Source organism: Mirounga leonina, unplaced genomic scaffold, assembly GCF_011800145.1.
Source record: "Mirounga leonina isolate KUSES-001 unplaced genomic scaffold, KU_Mleo_1.0 Mir_129, whole genome shotgun sequence".
Classification (NCBI taxonomy): Eukaryota; Metazoa; Chordata; class Mammalia; order Carnivora; family Phocidae; genus Mirounga; species Mirounga leonina.
In genome coordinates, this window is record NW_023270323.1 from 36,570,938 (window position 1) to 36,589,322 (window position 18,385).

Below are 18,385 nucleotides of genomic sequence, written 5' to 3' on the forward strand. Positions count from 1 at the left end.
CTGGAAAGACTAGTCTGGGAGCTGACTCTCCAGAGAGGTAAAAGTCGTATGCGAGAGTGTGCACCACCATTTATGTAATTCACCACAACAGAAGCCGTTGTACAAGAGACCTTAAATCATTGCCCACTGCCCTGCCAAGGCCTCGTTACAGAAACCTCAGAGAAGGCCATAGTGGAGGGAGGTTTTTGCTGAAATGTGCAGAGCAGAATTGCGCTGAATTAGTTAACAAAATCAGACCAGAGCATATTTTTGCCAAAAGCAGAAAGTAAGAACTTTAGACATTTTTTTCAGGGATGATGTATGTACGGTGCTCCCTCCCTCCCTTCTTCACCCACAACCCCCCCAACCCCATCCTCCTAAAGTCCCCCACCTCGGGGGTTTCTCTTTTAAGATGTCTCTCTAGACTGTAGTGGAAAGTCAGGCACTGACCAAACACATGCTTGAAGCATGGTAACTGGAGCTGAGTCCTGGTTGTTCTCTCTGCTACACACACACACACACACACACGCATGAATGCACACAGGCGCACGCTCACGTATGCGCACATATACACACAGCCAGGTGTTATCTCTAATTACTGGATCCCGGGAGGTTTGGGGAGGCCCAGGTTGTTGAGGAGGGGGACTAGGGAGCCTCAGGGAGTGGATCCTTACCAATGGTAGTGAGTGGAGGGTTTCAGTGTCACAATAGTTGCTCACATTGTACCTGATGCTTCCTCTCATTTCTCTCAGCCCTAAGTGGGGGGTCCATCCTCCCCGGTGGCTGCTGGGGGGTCCCTCCTCTCCACCCAGTGGCCCCTGACCCTCTCCCCTTGGAGGGCAGAAGATTAAAATGGAAAGGACCTCAGAGGGATCATCTAGTTCAACTCCCTCCTCATGCAGACTGAGGCATGGAGAGGGCATGGGAGTTTCTGGAGTCACATGCTGAGTCCACCTTGTGGCCTTGGAGGTGGAGGGGAAGAGACAGGAAGGAAAAGGTCTGTAGCTGTTAATCAAAACTTTTCTCTCCCTTCAGCTGATCCACAATTTTAGCCCAAAATATGTGCAACCCTTTTCCCACAGTATCAGACATACATTTTGTTTGTTTGTTTTTTGGTTTGTCTGCAAGCTTTATATTTCTGTTAGCTCCCCTTTTTCCTTTCTTCTTCCTCTGTGTTTCCAGGCAAAATCACTCCCAGAAGAAGTCAAGTATCTTAAATAGAGGGAGCTTGGGAGGGCGTACCCCTGGGGAGGAGGTGGGACCTGCTCTTGCTCTCCTCCTTGGAGCTCCAGTGAGTCACCCTGACAAGTGGCCGCAAAGGTCATGCTGTGTGGTGATTGGTAGCATGGACTGGGCCTGGGTTTGACACCCAGTCAGGCAAGTTTTTACCAAAGGATTTTGTTTTTCTTCACCCCAGCTCCCCACCTGCTGCTTTCTAAAAGCACAGGGCCCATCCCTGAAATTTCATGGGTGTGGGGACTCTCTTTCCTCACCCTGTGTATTAGGGGATGACAGTCAGGCTGAGGTGGCCCCAACCTGCAATACCTTCCTGTCACTCATGGAAGGTTAGCCTCTTAGGTGAGGCTCCACCCCTCTTGAGAATGTCACCCCACAGCTCCTGCTGCCAGCCGTGAGTCCTCATGCTGAGGGAGAGCAGTGGACGCGTTTGGAGGTGTTTGTGGGTGAAGACAGATGCCCCCTCCCTCCTTCCACAGATGGCTGATGCTCCCCATAACCAAGGGCCTTCCCCTCCTCTGATCAACAGCATGAATGGGGTTTCTAGGGAAAACGATGCTTTGTGACCTCCCCGTTCATTAGACTCTGGATGAAACAAAATGGAATGAGAGGAGACTATGACTTTTAAGTCAAGGAGCAATGGCGACATGGACCACACCAGTCAGAACAGCCCTTCCCCAGGCACCTTCCACAGTGGGCGCTGGGCATGGGCCACAGCATCCTAACTCCTAGTCATCCACTGACTCAGGAATCCACCGGGACAGTGGATGGATTAGGTAAGATGATGGAATCCACACTTGGAAATAAATACCTGCAGTTCACAGAAAGAATGACCTAATCACTGCCAGTTCACAACAAGCTAGAGTGTGGTTCTGTTATAACTCTCAGTCCCTCCTCCCCAGGGAGCGTGTGAAACCCTCTGCCAGGAGCAGCCAAGGGAAACATCTCCAACCCAGGTTAGCTGACATCCTTTTCTGCATCCAGGTTCTCTGTCATTGCTGATCCTCTGCTACTGGCCACGCTGGTTTGCCTCCCAGCCAGGCTGGGCCCAGGAAGGGCCCGCTGGGAGTCAGCACTTCCACACTATCTCTGCAAGTTCACACCTTGGGGGGTAGAACTTTTGGCTGGTATATGCTTCTATACTCTGGTCACCCTTCTTCCTAATTTGCTTTTGCCCAAGTCAGAGTTTGGCCCTGGGGAGGTTTATATCCCTCATGAGAACTTTTCTTAAACGTCTTTGGCAGTTTTCTGTTCCCCAGGGAATGGCTTTTCTCCCCCTTCACCATTGCATGCTCCTTATACATAAAGTGGCCTCCTGCACTTCAGTGATCTCTGGCTTAGAGCAAGAAAGAAACTGCTGCCCACGGTCCAGATATCACCACCTTCTATGTAGCTCTTCCAAACACTCCCATTTGCTGTAGCACCCTGGGCTTTAGGTTCACTATTTTGTGCCCACCATGTGTGGGCTCCACAAAGATGACTAAGGAAAATTGGGCTTATTGTTGTAACTATTAGCAGCAACTACCATTTATTGAGCATATACTATGTTCTAGGCATTATGCTAAGTGCTTTACATATATTATCTCTAGTCCTTTTGGCAAACCTATTTTATAGATGAGGAAACTGAATCTGAGAGAAGTTGTGTAACTTGCCTTGGCTCACATCGAAGGGAAGTGGCAGAGGTGGGACATGAATGCAAGCCTGCATGATTCAGAAGTCCATACTCTTTCCTTTCCACCATTCTTCCAGGCACTCAACACACACTTATTGAGCACCCAGATACTGCTCTTTTTTTTTTTTCCTTAGAGAGGGAGAGAAAGCATGAGCAGGGGGAGAGGTGGATGGAGAGAGAGAACCTGACTCCCCGCTGAGCAGGGAGCCGGATGTGGGACTCAATTCCAGGACCCCGGGATCACAACCCGAGCCGAAGGCAGACGCCTAACTGAACCACCCAGGTGTCCCCCAGATACTGTTCTTTCCACCACATCTTTCATCCTAATTCTCTTGATCTGTGACTATGGAGAGGAGAGTTCCTGAAGCCCACCACAAGGAAAAGGTCTAGAACAGTGAAGAGAAGGAAAACAAAATTGCCTATCTGCGTGTTAATTTGAAGTTTGCTCATCACCAGGAGAAAATACAAACTAGGTGAGAATTACTGTATCAGCCATCTGTTTCCAGTTTACAAATCCGAAGCAGTAGCTGGAGCTCCCAGATGCAAACATGGGAATACGGGATTCCACTGAAATATAAGAGACAAGAAGAGGAGCAGGAAAATGAGTCTTAAACCCTTAGAGACTGTTTGGCAACCTTTTTATGCTTAGTTGCAGTATTAGGCTTGATGTTTCTGAGAACTAACAGCATCATCAATCCCATCAGACATAGGAGAAGATAAGAGGCTGCTAGATTATATGCTATTCCTTGGATATGCAGAAAATCAGTGGTGATACAGACTTATAATCTAAGCCCATAGACAAAAAAATCATTGTAGCCAGCTACTTCCCTTATTTGTGGGTTGTTGAAATAGTTTTAGTTTTGCTGAGAGTTGAAGTAAGCTTTTTTTTCATTTAAAAACAAAAAAACAAAAAACATGTGCCACAGCCAAAGAGAGCTGCTAGAGTGAAGCAAAATTCTCATGGCCTGGAGTGGCCATGAGGGATTTAGCCAGTGTGGTGGCCATTTGACCCCGTTCTCTGCAAGGAGACATAACTGGAAGTCTGCTGATGGCTTCTGGAAAGACTTTTCTAACATAGAGGGATACTAAGGAGAAAGCCCATCTCCCCTCCTACTTGTCTTTGATTTTTTTCATTTAAGGATGGGATATACCAAGCTACCGCATCAACCTTGCTGCCATGACAGGAGGCAATGCTATCACACTGAAGACTTCAAAATGGAACACAGAAAATACCTGCGTTCTTGGTAACCTCATTGCACCACTGAGCAACCTGAAACCACATACCTGCAGAGTTTTTAAGTGATGTCAAGCTGCCCTGTGATTTCTGCCACTTTCAGTTTCATCTCCATGACACACTGGATAAAGAGGAATCGCTTGAAGCCAACGCATTATGCAAGAGTGAAAGAAACATGTGTGAACCAAGATGGGACTACTGATTCCAGAACTTCTGTCGGTTGGGTTGCACATGCTTCAAAGGAATTTAGAAACTAAGCAAACAGCACATATCTGTTGAACACCTACTATGGGCCAGACACTGTGCTGGGTGTTGGGGTTACAAGAGTGGGCAAGGTGGGCAAGGTCACTGAGGTCGTGGAAGTCACATTCCAGAAGACAGATGATAAATAAACAAATAAGAATAGTTGAAAACAGGGGCTCCTGGGTAGCTCAGTCGGTTAAGCGACTGCCTTCGGCTCAGGTCATGATCCTGGAGTCCCGGGATCGAGTCCCGCATCGGGCTCCCTGCTCGGCAGGGAGTCTGCTTCTCCCTCTGACCCTCCTCCCTCTCATGCTCTCTCTCTCTCTCTCATTCTCTCTCTCAAATAAATAAATAAAATCTTAAAAAAAAAAAAAGAATAGTTGAAAACATTCTGAAGCAACTTTCATAATATTGATTCCAATCAGTCCTGAGTGTAAACCCAGACATCATCATCACCATCGTCATTGTCATTGTCCTCATCATTTGTGCCAGGCTCTGTAGGTGTCAAATGATAAACAAGACATAGACCCTGCATTCAAGAACTCTGAGAGGCAAGAATCCAGATTTGGCCATAGAACAGTCAAAAGTTAGGCAATGAATTAGGCAACAAAAGAATTCTTCTGGTAACCAGGGTTGGGATAGGCCAGCCCCCTGTCTCTACAATTCTCCCACACATGTTTTATAACCATTCCCCCCCTTTCTCAAGAGAGAAAGAAATATTCTTAATGATTGCTCTTCTTTCATATATAGCCACTGTTCCCGAGAGAATCAAGTGGGCTTTTTCTTTGTCCAGTGAAGTGAAGAATATAGGCTGTGTAATCTGGGTGGAACTTACCAGTCTGCACTACGTACCAGCAAATACACACAGATACTCCCATAAATGATCTCACCAAACCCTGTCTCTCTTCCTTCATCCTCTCAAAATCATACCCAGCTAATGTGTTTAGCAATGCTGCAATTGACTATTAACTGCCATATCTAGCTATAAAAAGCAGATAAACATCGGCTAACTGGGTCCCCACACCCACACACATACCCTCACCCTCAGAAACGTTTCCACTGACGATCACATGAACCACGGAACACTTCTCACGTTTGGAGTGCATCTTCCCACAGGCTGGCTCACACACTGGCTTTTTATTTGAGCTTTCATGGGGAATCTTTCAACTCTTAGATAGGAATTTCATTAACAAAGGAAGGGGAGGGGAAGTCAGGAGGAAAGTACAGACACAGAAGAAAGAAACTAAAATCGTTTTTGAAGGGGACCTAAAATTGTATCATCCTAGCCTGGACCTCCCCTATAACTGTTCTTTATTTGTACGTTCTGTGCCTGGAAAAAAAAAAAAAAAACCCACACACACATACACCACAACTTTTCATTGATTGGGCAACTGTCCAGGCGCTTAACTTGGCATCCAGCCCACAGAGCTGTGAAATCAACCTCACCAAGCCTAGGGTTTAAAATACGGCAACATCTAGCTGGAAGCCCATTCAAAATAAGGAACTTGGTGCAACGGTCAGGGTCCTTTGTTCCTTCCTCTCCCAGCTGCATCTCTCATGTTATCTTGGTGAAGAGTCTTGGCCTGGCAAAGAGATCAGGGACAAGAAGGTGGTGCCGAGAAACTTCCATGAAACTCAGAAGTCACCGCCTGCCTATCAGACTCGAAGAACCGGGAGAGATGTAACCTGGGCATACTTTCAGCTGTTCCCCTGCTGCCCACACTGCAGGTTTTTCAGGTCCTTGCTTGAGCGTGCACTCATAGGCGTAAATAAACGTGCTATCAACAACCCGCGTCAGCCAACCCAGCTATTTAAGTGGGCTGGCATCAGCAGACTCGGCTTCCAAATCCAGAGCTTGCCTTTGCCACTTCCACGTAAGTAACTTTCAGAGGCTTGCCTTTATTGCAGAAGAATGAAATCGTGTAGACACTGGACTGCAGTGCTGTAGTTGCTGTATGTGCTAATCTGCTGGGGAAAAGGCAGGGCTGAAAGGAAGAATAAAAGTGAAGAGTGGGGCGCCTGGGTGGCTCAGTTGTTAAGCGTCTGCCTTCGGCTCGGGTCATGATCCCGGGGTCCTGGGATCGAGCCCCACATCGGGCTCCCTGCTGGGTGGGAAGCCTGCTTCTCCCTCCTCCACTCCCTCTGCTTGTGTTCCCTCTCTCGCTGTCTCTCCCTCTCTGTCAAATAAATAGATAAAATCTTAAAAAAAAAAAAAAAAAGTGAAGAGCTGGTCCCGAGCAGGGAGCCAGACAGCCGGGCCGGGTGGAAGATAACAGACCCTTGCAAACATGCAAGGGGTTAGGGGGACTGGGGGCAAGGTGGAGCCCATTTAGGCCTTTTGGCCAGCAGATGAGATGTCTTTCTTGCTCTCTCCTCTCTCTGGAAGACACTTTGAAACCCGTGTTTATGTGACTGTGCCAGACGCGTATGAATCTATCATTTAGAAGCTGATGTTGCTATTACTCATCTCGGTCTCAAATCAGACATCGTATTATTTTTTTAAATATTTTTTGTGTTTGGTAGAGGGGAGTAAGAGGAGGCATCTCTGGATGAAGCAGAGGCTGCTCAGTGGAGAATCTGCAGTGCTATTTCTTGTTATGTCTGGTTCTTATAATACTTATTTACAACAATGCAAACGTTGATCTTGTTTAAGATAAAAAGGAATCCCATGCTCCGGGGTTTTGAGGCAATGGAACACAGTGGTATCCAGGTATTTAGGTGAAGTGTTAGGTAAGGTGGGATAGGAATCATTGAATAAAGAGGCACAGCACTCCACATAACTTAGGTGAGAAGGTCTTGAAGAGAAGAGGAATGCGAAAATTTCCCCGGGGCCTTTAGTAGAGCAGGGAGAGAACAAAATAAAGGTACTGAGGAGAGGGGGAGGGAGGAGGAGAGGGAGCAGACAGTAGAGGAATTACAGTTGGGCATCATATTAATAAAATACATGTAGGATATAATAGGAATAAAGCACGACATAAATTCCATAGTTCCTCCTTTGGGGTCAAGAACCTGGTTTTTAAGAATCTGGAGAAAGCCAAGGACCTTTCCCAGGTAGTTCGCCCTGCCCCCAACATATACCTTGACACTCATTTTCTGGAGCCCTAGAACTCCACGGACCCCCAATGGATGCATTTAAGCTAACGTATTATTTTTAAACTGAGCTGAAACTGCTGGCTAGGAACCTGCAGAGGAGTGGGGAGTAGGCCACCCAACTGAAGCTCGCTTGCAAGGTCACCAAGGTCTGATTCCCATCAAGCAAAAAATGATTAAGGGGTTTCTCTGGGCAAAGATAAGTTGGGGGCCTGGAGGAAGAGAAAAGAAATACAAGGTGGGCTCCTGTTCTCAAAGAGCTTGATATCTAAAGTTTAAGGACATAATAAGAAGCCAGGTGGAAAATAGAACATACTGTATGATTCCATTGGTATAAAGTGATAGAAAATGCAAACTATAGTAACAGGAAGCAGATCAGTGGTTACCTGGGGAAGAGGAGAGGGGAGAAAGGGGGCGGGGGGTTATCAAGGGGCATGGGACATTTTGGGGGTGATGGATATGTTCACTATTGCGACTGTGGTAACCATTTTTCTTACGGGTGAAAATTTATCCGATCGTACACTTTAGACACATGCAGTATTCTATGCCAATTATGCTCCAACAAACAATACTTTAACAATCCATCTTTTCTATATAATTAAAGGCATTTCTAAACGTCAGCCTATGCAACATACTGAAAATAAAAAGTAGGTTTGGAAAAAAATTGATTCAATAAATAAAATGGAGGATCAGACTGTCAGGATTGCGGGCTTGTATAGAACCTCGAAGGTTCCAGAGATCATCTAGCTCAGCAACTGCCGATCTGGAAAACTGTTTTTAAAAATACCCAGGACTGGCCCCGCCCTGACCAATTAAATAAGGATCCTGGCATTGTTTTTTAAAGCTCCCCGGGGATTCTAACACACCGCCAGGGATGAGAACCAGTGAAACCCCAACCTCTCCCTTGACACATGAGGCTAGGGAAGCCCAGAGAGAAGGTGGGTCTGCCCCTGACCATACAGCCACCATGTCCCATGGCCCGGGGAAGACAGCAGCAGGATCTCAGAGGAAGAGGAACCCCTGAGACCATGCTACTGGGTCCTCCAAACCACACGTGTGGCTCTAGCTAGGACAAGGCATCTGGCGCATTTCAAGCAAATTCTTGGAACCCAGACACGCTCGGGGCAGCCAGCGGGAAGAATTACTCAGAACCTCAAAGGTGCATTTGTCAGAGAGAACACAAGCATGAACCTCAAAGGTGCATTATTGAAGGATTGTGCTAACACGTGAGAAGGGATGTTTCAAAACGAAGGCTTCCTTTTGTTCCCTCCAAAAATATCTGGGATAAGCCAGAGGATTATATGCCTTGGGAGAATCGCAGCAGACACACCAGGCTCTCTGCTGAGATGCCAGGGACGGCCAAGTTGTTCTTGCAGGATTGAGCGCAAGTTCTCAGCCCTGGAATGAGTCGATTTGGCACCGCGGGGGCTTTTCCTTGTGAGTTCTAGGTCGGTCCTGGGCAGCAGTGTGACGGGGTGACGTTTGTTTCTGTGGCTACTGCTGTTCCTGTCTGCCCCTCACTGTGGCCCCTGTCTGGGGGCAGGGGTGCCCACGGGACCACCCACCTCCCCTGCCCTGCCTGTGCCGGCTCCACGTGTTAGGTGGTTTCTCAGCTCCCTTCCAGTCTAAAACGCATCTGATTTTCAGGGTCTCATCCCCTCAGGGCTTTGCTTCTCCATCTCTGGAAAACTCATTAAAGTTATGGTGTTAATAGACAATAATTGTTTAATGAGTTATGTCCCAGGATATTAAATAGGTTCCAGCAAGATAACGTATCTGGGAATTCTTTGAAATGTTATCTAAATAGGAATTACCATTTGGGGCAATCAGGAGGATCAAAGTTTTAGGCCAAATGTATAATCCCAACTGGTAAAAATTCCAAGCAACTTGCTGGGGGAAAATATACCAGGATTGGGGGTTTGGAGTAGAATTCCTCAAATCCCATCCCTCAGGGAATTCCCTATGGACTGTGGGGCCTGACAGAATGCTTTGTCTGAATTGGTCTATTTTGTGTTAAATGCATTTGTACTTATTGGAGACCGCTGCATTTATCTTTGTGAAAAAACGGAGCGCCACCTTAAGAACACTACAGTGGAGATAAAACGTCAAGAAATTCTGCTCACAGGGCTTTAGAGAAATTACCTGGTTCCCCCTCCTGTGTGGACGCTGGCACTGGCAGGGCAGCCGGCCTAGCCTCCGTGACAAGGAGCCTCCTTCCTCAGGGACCCAGGCCTGCAGCCGGGGACAAGGAGCCCCCTCAGTTCCTGGGACTCTGGGTCCTTGACAGCCCTGTCTCCGTCCGAAGGCTGAGATTGCTGCAGCCGTTGGTCGTTGGCAAGTGGCAGTTGCGTGTCGCGCGTCCTGCCTGTGAAGAGGGGTGTGGCCAGGTGTGTGATTAACGCCCCCCCCACCCCCATTAAGGAAGCAGAGTCTGCAGGCGGCCGGGAGCCCAGAGCAGCTGGGCAGCCCGAGGGCACAGAGTCTTCCCTGCTGAGCATAGCATTGAGGAGAGGAGGGAGAAAGTAAACACCGTCCTGGCTCAGGGGAGACAGGCCCTCAAGTCCCTCAAGTTCAGAGGAAAGGATTAGGCTGTTGGCATCAGGTGGCCAGCCCACACTGGTTTAGAGCTGCTGTCGGGAAGCCTGATTCTTCCTCTGGCCATTCAGAGTGTCACCACAAATAATTTTTTGAAAAATGAGTGGCGTGATTGCGGGCGCCTGGGTGGCTCAGTTGGTTAAGCGACTGCCTTCGGCTCAGGTCATGATCCTGGAGTCCCGGGATCGAGTCCCGCATCGGGCTCCCTGCTCGGCGGGGAGTCTGCTTCTCCCTCTGACCCTCTTCCCTCTTGTGCTGTCTCTCATTCTCTCTCACACAAATAAATAAATAAAATCTTTAAAAAAAAAATGATTGGCGTGATTGCACAGCTGATAAAGTAGATTTGTCGAACAGTGACAATTTCTGCCTTCTTTGGACGGCTTTTCTTTGACCATGTCCCCCTCCCCTTTGTTTTCTTTCTTTTTTTTTTTTTTTAAGATTTTATTTATTTGACGGGGGTGGGGGGAGGGAGAGAACACAAGCAGGGGGAGTGGGAGAGGGAGAAGCAGGCCTCCTGTTGAGCAGGGAGCCCGATGTGGGACTCGATCCCAGGACCCCGGGATCATGACCTGAGCCGAAGGCAGACGCTTAACTGATTGAGCTACTCAGGTGCCCCATGTTTTCAAATTCTCTTAGTATGGAATGGTTTAGTTCACTTGGACATTTAAAAAAAATTTTTTTTATTGTTATATTAATCACCATACATTACATCATTAGTTTTTGATGTAGTGTTCCATGATTCATTGTTTGTGCATAACACCCAGTGCTCCATGCAGAATGTGCCCTCTTTACTACCCATCACCAGGCTAACTCATCCTTCCACCCCCCTCCCCTCTAGAACCTTCAGTTTGTTTTTCAGAGTCCATCGTCTCTCATGGTTTGTCTCCCCCTCCGATTTCCCCTCCTTCATTCTTCCTCTCCTGCTATCTTCTTCTTTTTTTTTTTTTCTTAACATATATTGCATTATTGGTTTCAGAGGTACAGGTCTGTGATTCAACAGTCTTGCACAATTCACAGCGCTCACCATAGCACATACCCTCCCCAGTGTCTATCACCCAGCCACCCCATCCCTCCCACCCCACCCCCCACTCCAGCAACCCTCAGTTTGTTTCCTGAAATTAAGAATTCCTCATATCAGTGAGGTCATATGATACATGTCTTTCTCTGATTGACTTATTTTGCTCAGCATAACACCCTCCAGTTCCATCCACGTTGTTGCAAATGGCAAGATCTCACTCCTTTTGATGGCTGCATAATATTCCATTATATATGTATATATATATATACACCACATCTTCTTTTTTTTTTTTAAAGATGTTATTTATTTATTTATTTGAGAGAGAGAGAATGAGAGAGAGCACATGAGAGGGGGGAGGGTCGGAGGGAGAAGCAGACTCCCCGCCAAGCAGGGAGCCTGATGCGAGACTCGATCCAGGGACTCCAGGATCATGACCTGAGCCGAAGGCAGTCGCTTAACCAACTGAACCACCCAGGCGCCCACACCACATCTTCTTTATCCATTCATCTGTTGATGGACATCTTGGCTCTTTCCATAGTTTGGCTATTGTGGACATTGCTGCTATAAATATCAGGGTGCACGTACCCCTTTGGATCCCTATATTTGTATCTTTGAGGTGAATACCCAGTAGTGCAATTGCTGGATTGTATGGTAGCTCTATTTTCAACTTTTTGAGGAACCTCCATACTGTTTTCCAGAGTGGTTGCACCAGCTTGCATTCCCACCAACAGTGTAGGAGGGTTCCCCTTTCTCCGCATACCCGCCAACATCTGTCCTTTCCTGACTTGTTAATTTTAGCCATTCTGACTGGTGTGAGGTGGTATCTCATTGAGGTTTGGATTTGGATTTCCCTGATGCTGAGCGATGTTGAGCAATTTTTCATGTGTCTGTTGGCCATTTGGATGTCTTCTTTGGAAAAATGTCTGTTCATGTCTTCTGCCCATTTCTTGATTGGATTCTTTGTTCTTTGGGTGTTGAGTTTGATGAGTTCTTTATAGATTTTGGATACTAGCCCTTTATCTGATATGTCATTTGCAAATATCTTCTCCCATTCTGTCAGTTGTCTTTTGGTTTTGTTGACTGTTTCTTTTGCTGTGCAAAAGCTTTTTATCTTGATGAAGTCCCAATAGTTCATTTTTGCCCTTGCTTCCCTTGCCTTTGGCGATGTTTCTAGGAAGAAGTTGCTGCGGCTGAGGTCAAAAAGGTTGCTGCCTGTGTTCTCCTTTAGGATTTTGATGGACTCCTGTCTCAGATTTAGGTCTTTCAACCATTTGGAGTCTATTTTTTGTATGGTGTAAGGAAATGGTCCAGTTTCATTCTTCTGCATGTGGCTGTCACTTGGACATTTTTTTAAGGCTGTGTCCTGACCTAACCTAGATTAATTTTTAGATGTTGTCAATGGCTCCCTCAAACTTTTACAAAGCCAAGTGAATGGGGATGGACAACAGAACTATGCAAAGATGAAACTGTTGGCAGAAGGATGGCATATGGCCCACAGTAATTTATAAAGTACTTACCTGCCCATTTAAAAGCCAGCACCTGAGGATCCCAAGGCAGCCAGCCCCTGGACCACAGCCATCCTGTCTGCTCACCCTGGGCAGGCTGGTGGAGAACTGGCTTGAGGCTGCAAATATAAGGGATTCTCCTGATGCAGGGTGTGTGTGTACCTGCCCTCTTCCTGGCCCTGGCTCCCTTGACCGCCCCACCTTTCAATGACCCCAATGTGGATTTGGCATTCCAGTGCTGTTGATTTTGAACACACGTGGGGTTTGGCTGTGTGGATACGTGACCAAACAGGTACAGGTCATGCTGTCCTTTCTATTTGCTGGGAAACTCCCTTCATCAATCTTCAAGTGATATGTTAAACACTCTTCCACAGAATCCCAGTGTAGATAAGTCCCAGCAGACAGCAGTCTAGCCTAGGGAGCAGAGTACGGGTCTAATGTTCAGGAACCTGGGTCCTATTTTCAGTTCTCCTTCAGCTGTAATGGAATTTTATTATTTTTTTTAAAGATTTTTTATTTATTTATTTGACAGAGAGAGACACAGTGAGAGAGGGAACACAAGCAGGGGGAGTGGGAGAGGGAGAAGCAGGCTTCCCGCCGAGCAGGGAGCCCGATGCGGGGCTCGATCCCAGGAGCCTGGGATCATGACCTGAGCTGAAGGCAGATGCTTAACCGACTGAGCCAGGCACCCCTGTAATGGAATTTTAAAGCAGAGGAAGCCCAAAATATCAGTTGTCCCGGTAGATTATTGTTAGCACCCCCTTTCATTTTAAAAAATACTTGGCCTGAGCCATAAGCTACACGGTTTATGAATACCATACAATACATAAAGGTTCAAGAGTAAAGTGAATTGTCTTGCATCTTAGGATTAGTTGGTGGCTGAGCTCTGGAACTAAGGCCTCCCCACCCTTTATTCCAGTCTCTCTGCCAAGTCACTCACTCCCTCTGTGACTCAGGTTCCTAGTGGGAAGCATTGTATCTGTATAGCCCAGTTGGAGAGCTGGTATATTTATACTGGCTTGCCAAACAGAAGTTCAACATGAATGCTAGGGGTTCAAGGACAAGGTCAAATTACTCTATTTGCTTCAGGTTCTAATGTTAGCTTATGGCCATGTTTGGATAATGATAGAACCTCTTTTAAAAGTAGAGAAGTGGGGTTCCTTCATGGCTCAGTTGGTTGGGCGTCTACCTTTGGCTCAGGTCTCGATCCCCCAGTCCTGGGATCGAGCCTCACATTGGGCTCCCTCCTTGGTGGGAAGTCTGCTTCTCCCTCTGCCCCTCACCCAACTCGTGCTCTCTCCCACTCAGGTGAATAAATAAAATCTTTTTTAAAAAAAGTAGAGAAGTTAATTTTTACCCATCCTCATATAATTTCTTTTAATTTGCTTCTGGTAGTTTTGATAAAATGTGGCCAAACATGAAAACCCTCCAGATCTTTCAGAACTACTCTGTTCTTTGATGTTGAAAACAAAACCAGAAACAATCTAAGGCAGACATTGATCAGTTCTAATCTCTTAGTGTGTCCTGGGCAGTAAACTAATGGCTGCCATTGTAGCCACTAGATCTAGAGGATCACAATGGAATTTTCCTGGAATTCTTGAGGACATGATGGATCTGCTTTGGATAGTCTAGTCTTCACTGCTGTATTTTTGTCTCCTTCTTGTGTGGTTTCTCCCTAAGAAAATTTATATAAACAAGTCCCTAGCTCTTATGCCCCTCACTCCTTTCCAAATTTCTAGTCTACTGGTGCCCAGGAGTGAAATCTATTTTAGAAAATACTCTAATTCGATAACTTTTGCTTGGAAGTGTCTGTCCCTTTATTATGTGTTCTTCATGCTCTTCCTGGGGAGTAGAATGGCATCCTTTGGAGGTGTCTGGCATTGGGGTGAATGAAGCAGGACTAAAGAAAGGGGGATGTCGGCGCCTGGGTGGCTCAGTCCTTAAGTGTCTGCCTTCGGCTCAGGTCATGATCCCAGGGTCCTGGGATCGAGCCCCATATCGGGCTCCCTGCTCAGCGGGAAGCCTGCTTCTCCCTCTCCCACTCCCCCTGCTTGTGTTCCTGCTCTCGCTATCTCTCTCTCTGTCAAATAAATAAATAAAATCTTAAAAAAAAAAAAAAAAGAAAGGGGGATGTCATCTCCTCTTTCATTAGTATTATACCTGGTTCAGGTTTCACAATTTAAAAGAGTTTTCTAGTCCTTGGAACTAGCTCAGAAGAGCTCCTAGATGACTGAATAATAATAAAACCATATATAGTGTTTATAATTTATAGTGCTATTCATAAACATAATCCATCTTATCAAATCCTATGACAACCCTGTGAGATAGGTGGGGGTAGGATTACTGTAGCAGGTGGGGGTAACTTCAATGGTAGATGAAGAAATGGAGGTTCAAAGCAATTAAGTTGTCCAAGGTCACTTGGAGATTTAAATGACATCGCTAGAAGCAAAGTGAGGGTCTTCTGAGGCTCCATCCAGCCTTTCTTTTCTTTTCTTTTTTAAGACTTTTTTGAGAGAGAGAGAGAGAGAGTGCACTCGCAAAAGAGCATGAGTCAGGGGGAGGGGCAGAAGCAGACTCCCCGGCTGAGCAGGGAGCCCTCCGAGGGGCTGGATCCCAGGACCCTGGGATCATGACCTGAGCCAAAGGCACACGCTTAACTGACTGAGCCCCCCCATCCAGCCTTTCTGCAACATCTCTCTAATGCTCAGAGAAACGACCTATCGTAAGTTCAGAGTTATCCCCTGAGCTGGACTTTGTAAAGTATCTGTCCTTTTCAATTATTGTGTGATGTTAATAAGAAGGATCTAGCTGCACAGCCTCGGTATATCCCATTAGTTGAACACCTGTTCATAAAGACAACTGGGTAAAAAAATAAGGCCCATATAACTGAGTCTCATGGCAACAAGCAGCATGCCTGGTTGGACTTTGGCATCATTTGGAGTACTACAAAGTACCAGGTGCATGTCATTTTATTCATTACCTAATTACAGTCATAAAATAAGAATGGTGGCTGGACCATAAAAAGTAATAATTCATTCAAATATATTTGTGTAGAGATAATTCCATTCTTCAAAGAGTCTTTTCTGGACATTTCAAAATGCACTAACAGCCTGAGGAGGTCATGCCTGCTTGCATTAGGTTACAACGGCCTACAAACAGGCAGCCTAACCATCTACCCGTCACACATGCACAGTACCAGGACAGTCCCTAACTCCTGTTCCTTACTGTGTAATTAGGGCTCAGGCAAAAATATCATAGAACCCACTATACAGTTTTTAAAAAATAAATCCTGATGAAATGTCCCCAGAATGACAAATGAACAGCCTTTTTCAGAGCCAGGCACTGAGAATACGAACATCTTCAGAAAAAAACTCTAATTTTTTTTTTTGACGTCCCAAAGTGAATAAATGGCTACAGCGCGCTATGACAGTTCTACTTGACTCTTGGTTATCTGTGTGTGGCTTCACTGGACTCGATTTTTAAAATACCAGACTGATTTCTATCATCAGTGTTTAAGTTTTGAAGGTCCCCTTCTCTTCTAAGAAAGAAACCTATTTCTCCCTACCCTGCAGCCTATTGATCTAATTTAATTAATGTTCTCCCAAGTCAAGCAGAATTAGGACACTAAATGGGTTACCCAAAATGAATTAACTTAAAACATAGGATATTTATAGGGGTGCCTGGGTGGCTCAGTCGGTTAAGCATCTGACTCTTGATTCTGGCTCAGGTCATGATCTCAGGGTCCTGGGATTAAGCCTGGAGTTGTGCTCCTCAATCAGCTGGAGATTCTCTCTCCCTCTTCCTCTGCCCCGCCCCCCTCTCTCTCTCTAAAATAAATGAATAAATCTCTTTTTATAAAAGGATATTGGGGCACCTGGGTGACTCAGTCGGTTAAGCGTCTGCCTTCAGCTCAGGTCATGATCCCAGGGGCCTGGGATCAAGCCCCATGTCGGGCTCCCACCTTAGCAGGGACCCTGCTTCTCCCTCTCCTCTCTGCTTGTGCTCTCTTTCACTATCTCTGTCTCTGTCTCTCAAATAAATAAATAAAATCTTTTTTAAAAATTTAAAAAATAAAAAAGGGTATTTATAACCTGCCATTTTGACTTGTGCCATTTTTCCTCTCCATAAACTATTTAGAAAGTTGGTCTTTATGTTATTTGCTTCTAGCCTTAGTAGTGCGAATTTTTCTTTGTGTTCAATGGTTTTCTTTAGAAAATACTACGATTTTTCCCCCATAGCAGAAATCTGCTTGTCTGATTTCTTTGTGTATTAGGGCATGAGACATTTTCAGAGAGATCTGATCATTCAATTTACTTCACAAGTCTCACCCCTCCTGGATTATCTGGTTTGAAAGGCCCTGAGCACATGGCTGGGCCTGTGGAAATCTCTAGTACAAGCCGTTTTTGTTCCTTTGTTTATATTTGATCATAGGACCAAACTCTGTTTGAGATGTAATGAATATTCACACTTACTAAGCATTAGCACAACCATGCTAACAATACCCAAAGCAGGCAGAGACCCAAGCACATTCACCCCATCGGACAAATTTCTATCCTACCTATTCAAAGTGGAATAAAAAATGAAAGGTCAGGAGATTTGAAGCTATACTGTATTCTCTGATCTGTAACCACAAAGCTGCAACTCTATGATTTCTTAAGAGCAAAAAGCAGCCTCCCGTTCACTACCAAGGTTAGGAGTATGAGTTTCTGTCCTCCAAGATTCTTTATTTTTTTTTTTAAAGGTTTTATTTATTTATTTATTTGACAGAGCGAGACACAGCGAAAGAGGGAACACAAGCAGGGGGAGTGGGGGAGGGAGAAGCAGGCTTGCCGCTGAGCAGAGAGCCCGATGTGGGGCTCGATCCCAGCACCCTGGGATCATGACCTGAGCCGAAGGCAGACGCTTAACAACTGAGCCACCCAGGCGCCCCCTGTCCTCCAAGATTCTAACAGAACTGCGTCTTGCTAATCTGTAACAGCAGTACGGATACCTAAATCCAACAGGAATATTTTTACTATCCCACATGTAAGTGAGAAGTTGAATGTTTTACCTATAATAAGGGGACCAGATATCCAGGTTTGCCTGGGATGCTTCTGATGTATGCTGTTATCTTGGTGTAATTAATCATAGCACCCCCTTTACACATAGATGTTCCAGGTTAGATGGCAAATTATTTGGTCACATTGACAGGCTGAAATTAAAAAGCACCTTGGTTCAAAATGTTTCATGGGCTCCTTAGGGGTCCTTTGAAGTAGAAACTAGGAACAAAGTGTTCATCAAACCTGGAATAGGCCCCTGTGTTTCCCTTTCTCAGGCCAGTGACATTAGTAAGCTGTTGTCGAGGAACAGCATGATCATTTAAACCCAGGCCAAGCTGAGCGTTAGAATTTTAGAGGAGAAATGATCTCAGAGGTCATCTGGCCCAACATCTTCACTTTTCTGGATGAATAAATTATTACACTCCTGGAAACGTGAATGTCATTTTATAGTTTTCTAAGTTATTTCCTGAGCAAAATCTCACTGGATCACAATTAAAGTAGGCAAGGAAGGTTTTAGCCACATTTTATAGAGAAGAAAACTCAGTTTCAAATAAGTTAAAACGAACAAACAAACAAAAAACTAAACACCTCAGCCAAGGTCATGTGACTATAAAGTAGAGGAGCTAAAATTGAAATGCAGGTCTGACTCTTTGCCCAGTGCTCTTTCCAATATCCCATACCAGTTTAATATTTTCATTCATTAATGAGGATTTAAAATATGTCCCCTCCATATAATCCAATAAAGATACACAACACTCCCTCTGTAACTAATGC

At 45.6% G+C, this 18,385-nt stretch overlaps 1 protein-coding gene across 2 annotated transcripts in view; it reads left to right on the plus strand.

Moving 5' to 3' along the window:
- Window positions 1–18,385, plus strand: part of HOPX (HOP homeobox) — a 147,237-nt gene that overhangs the window by 109,234 nt on the left and 19,618 nt on the right. Inside the window, exon 1 of one of the 2 annotated variants that reach the window (XM_035004911.1) lies at window positions 5,865–6,238. The exons of the other annotated variant lie outside the window; for it this stretch is intronic. The gene's annotated coding sequence lies outside the window, so the exon portion shown is untranslated. Of the gene's footprint in view, window positions 1–5,864; window positions 6,239–18,385 lie in introns of those variants that run through there. 2 annotated transcript variants of the gene reach the window in all.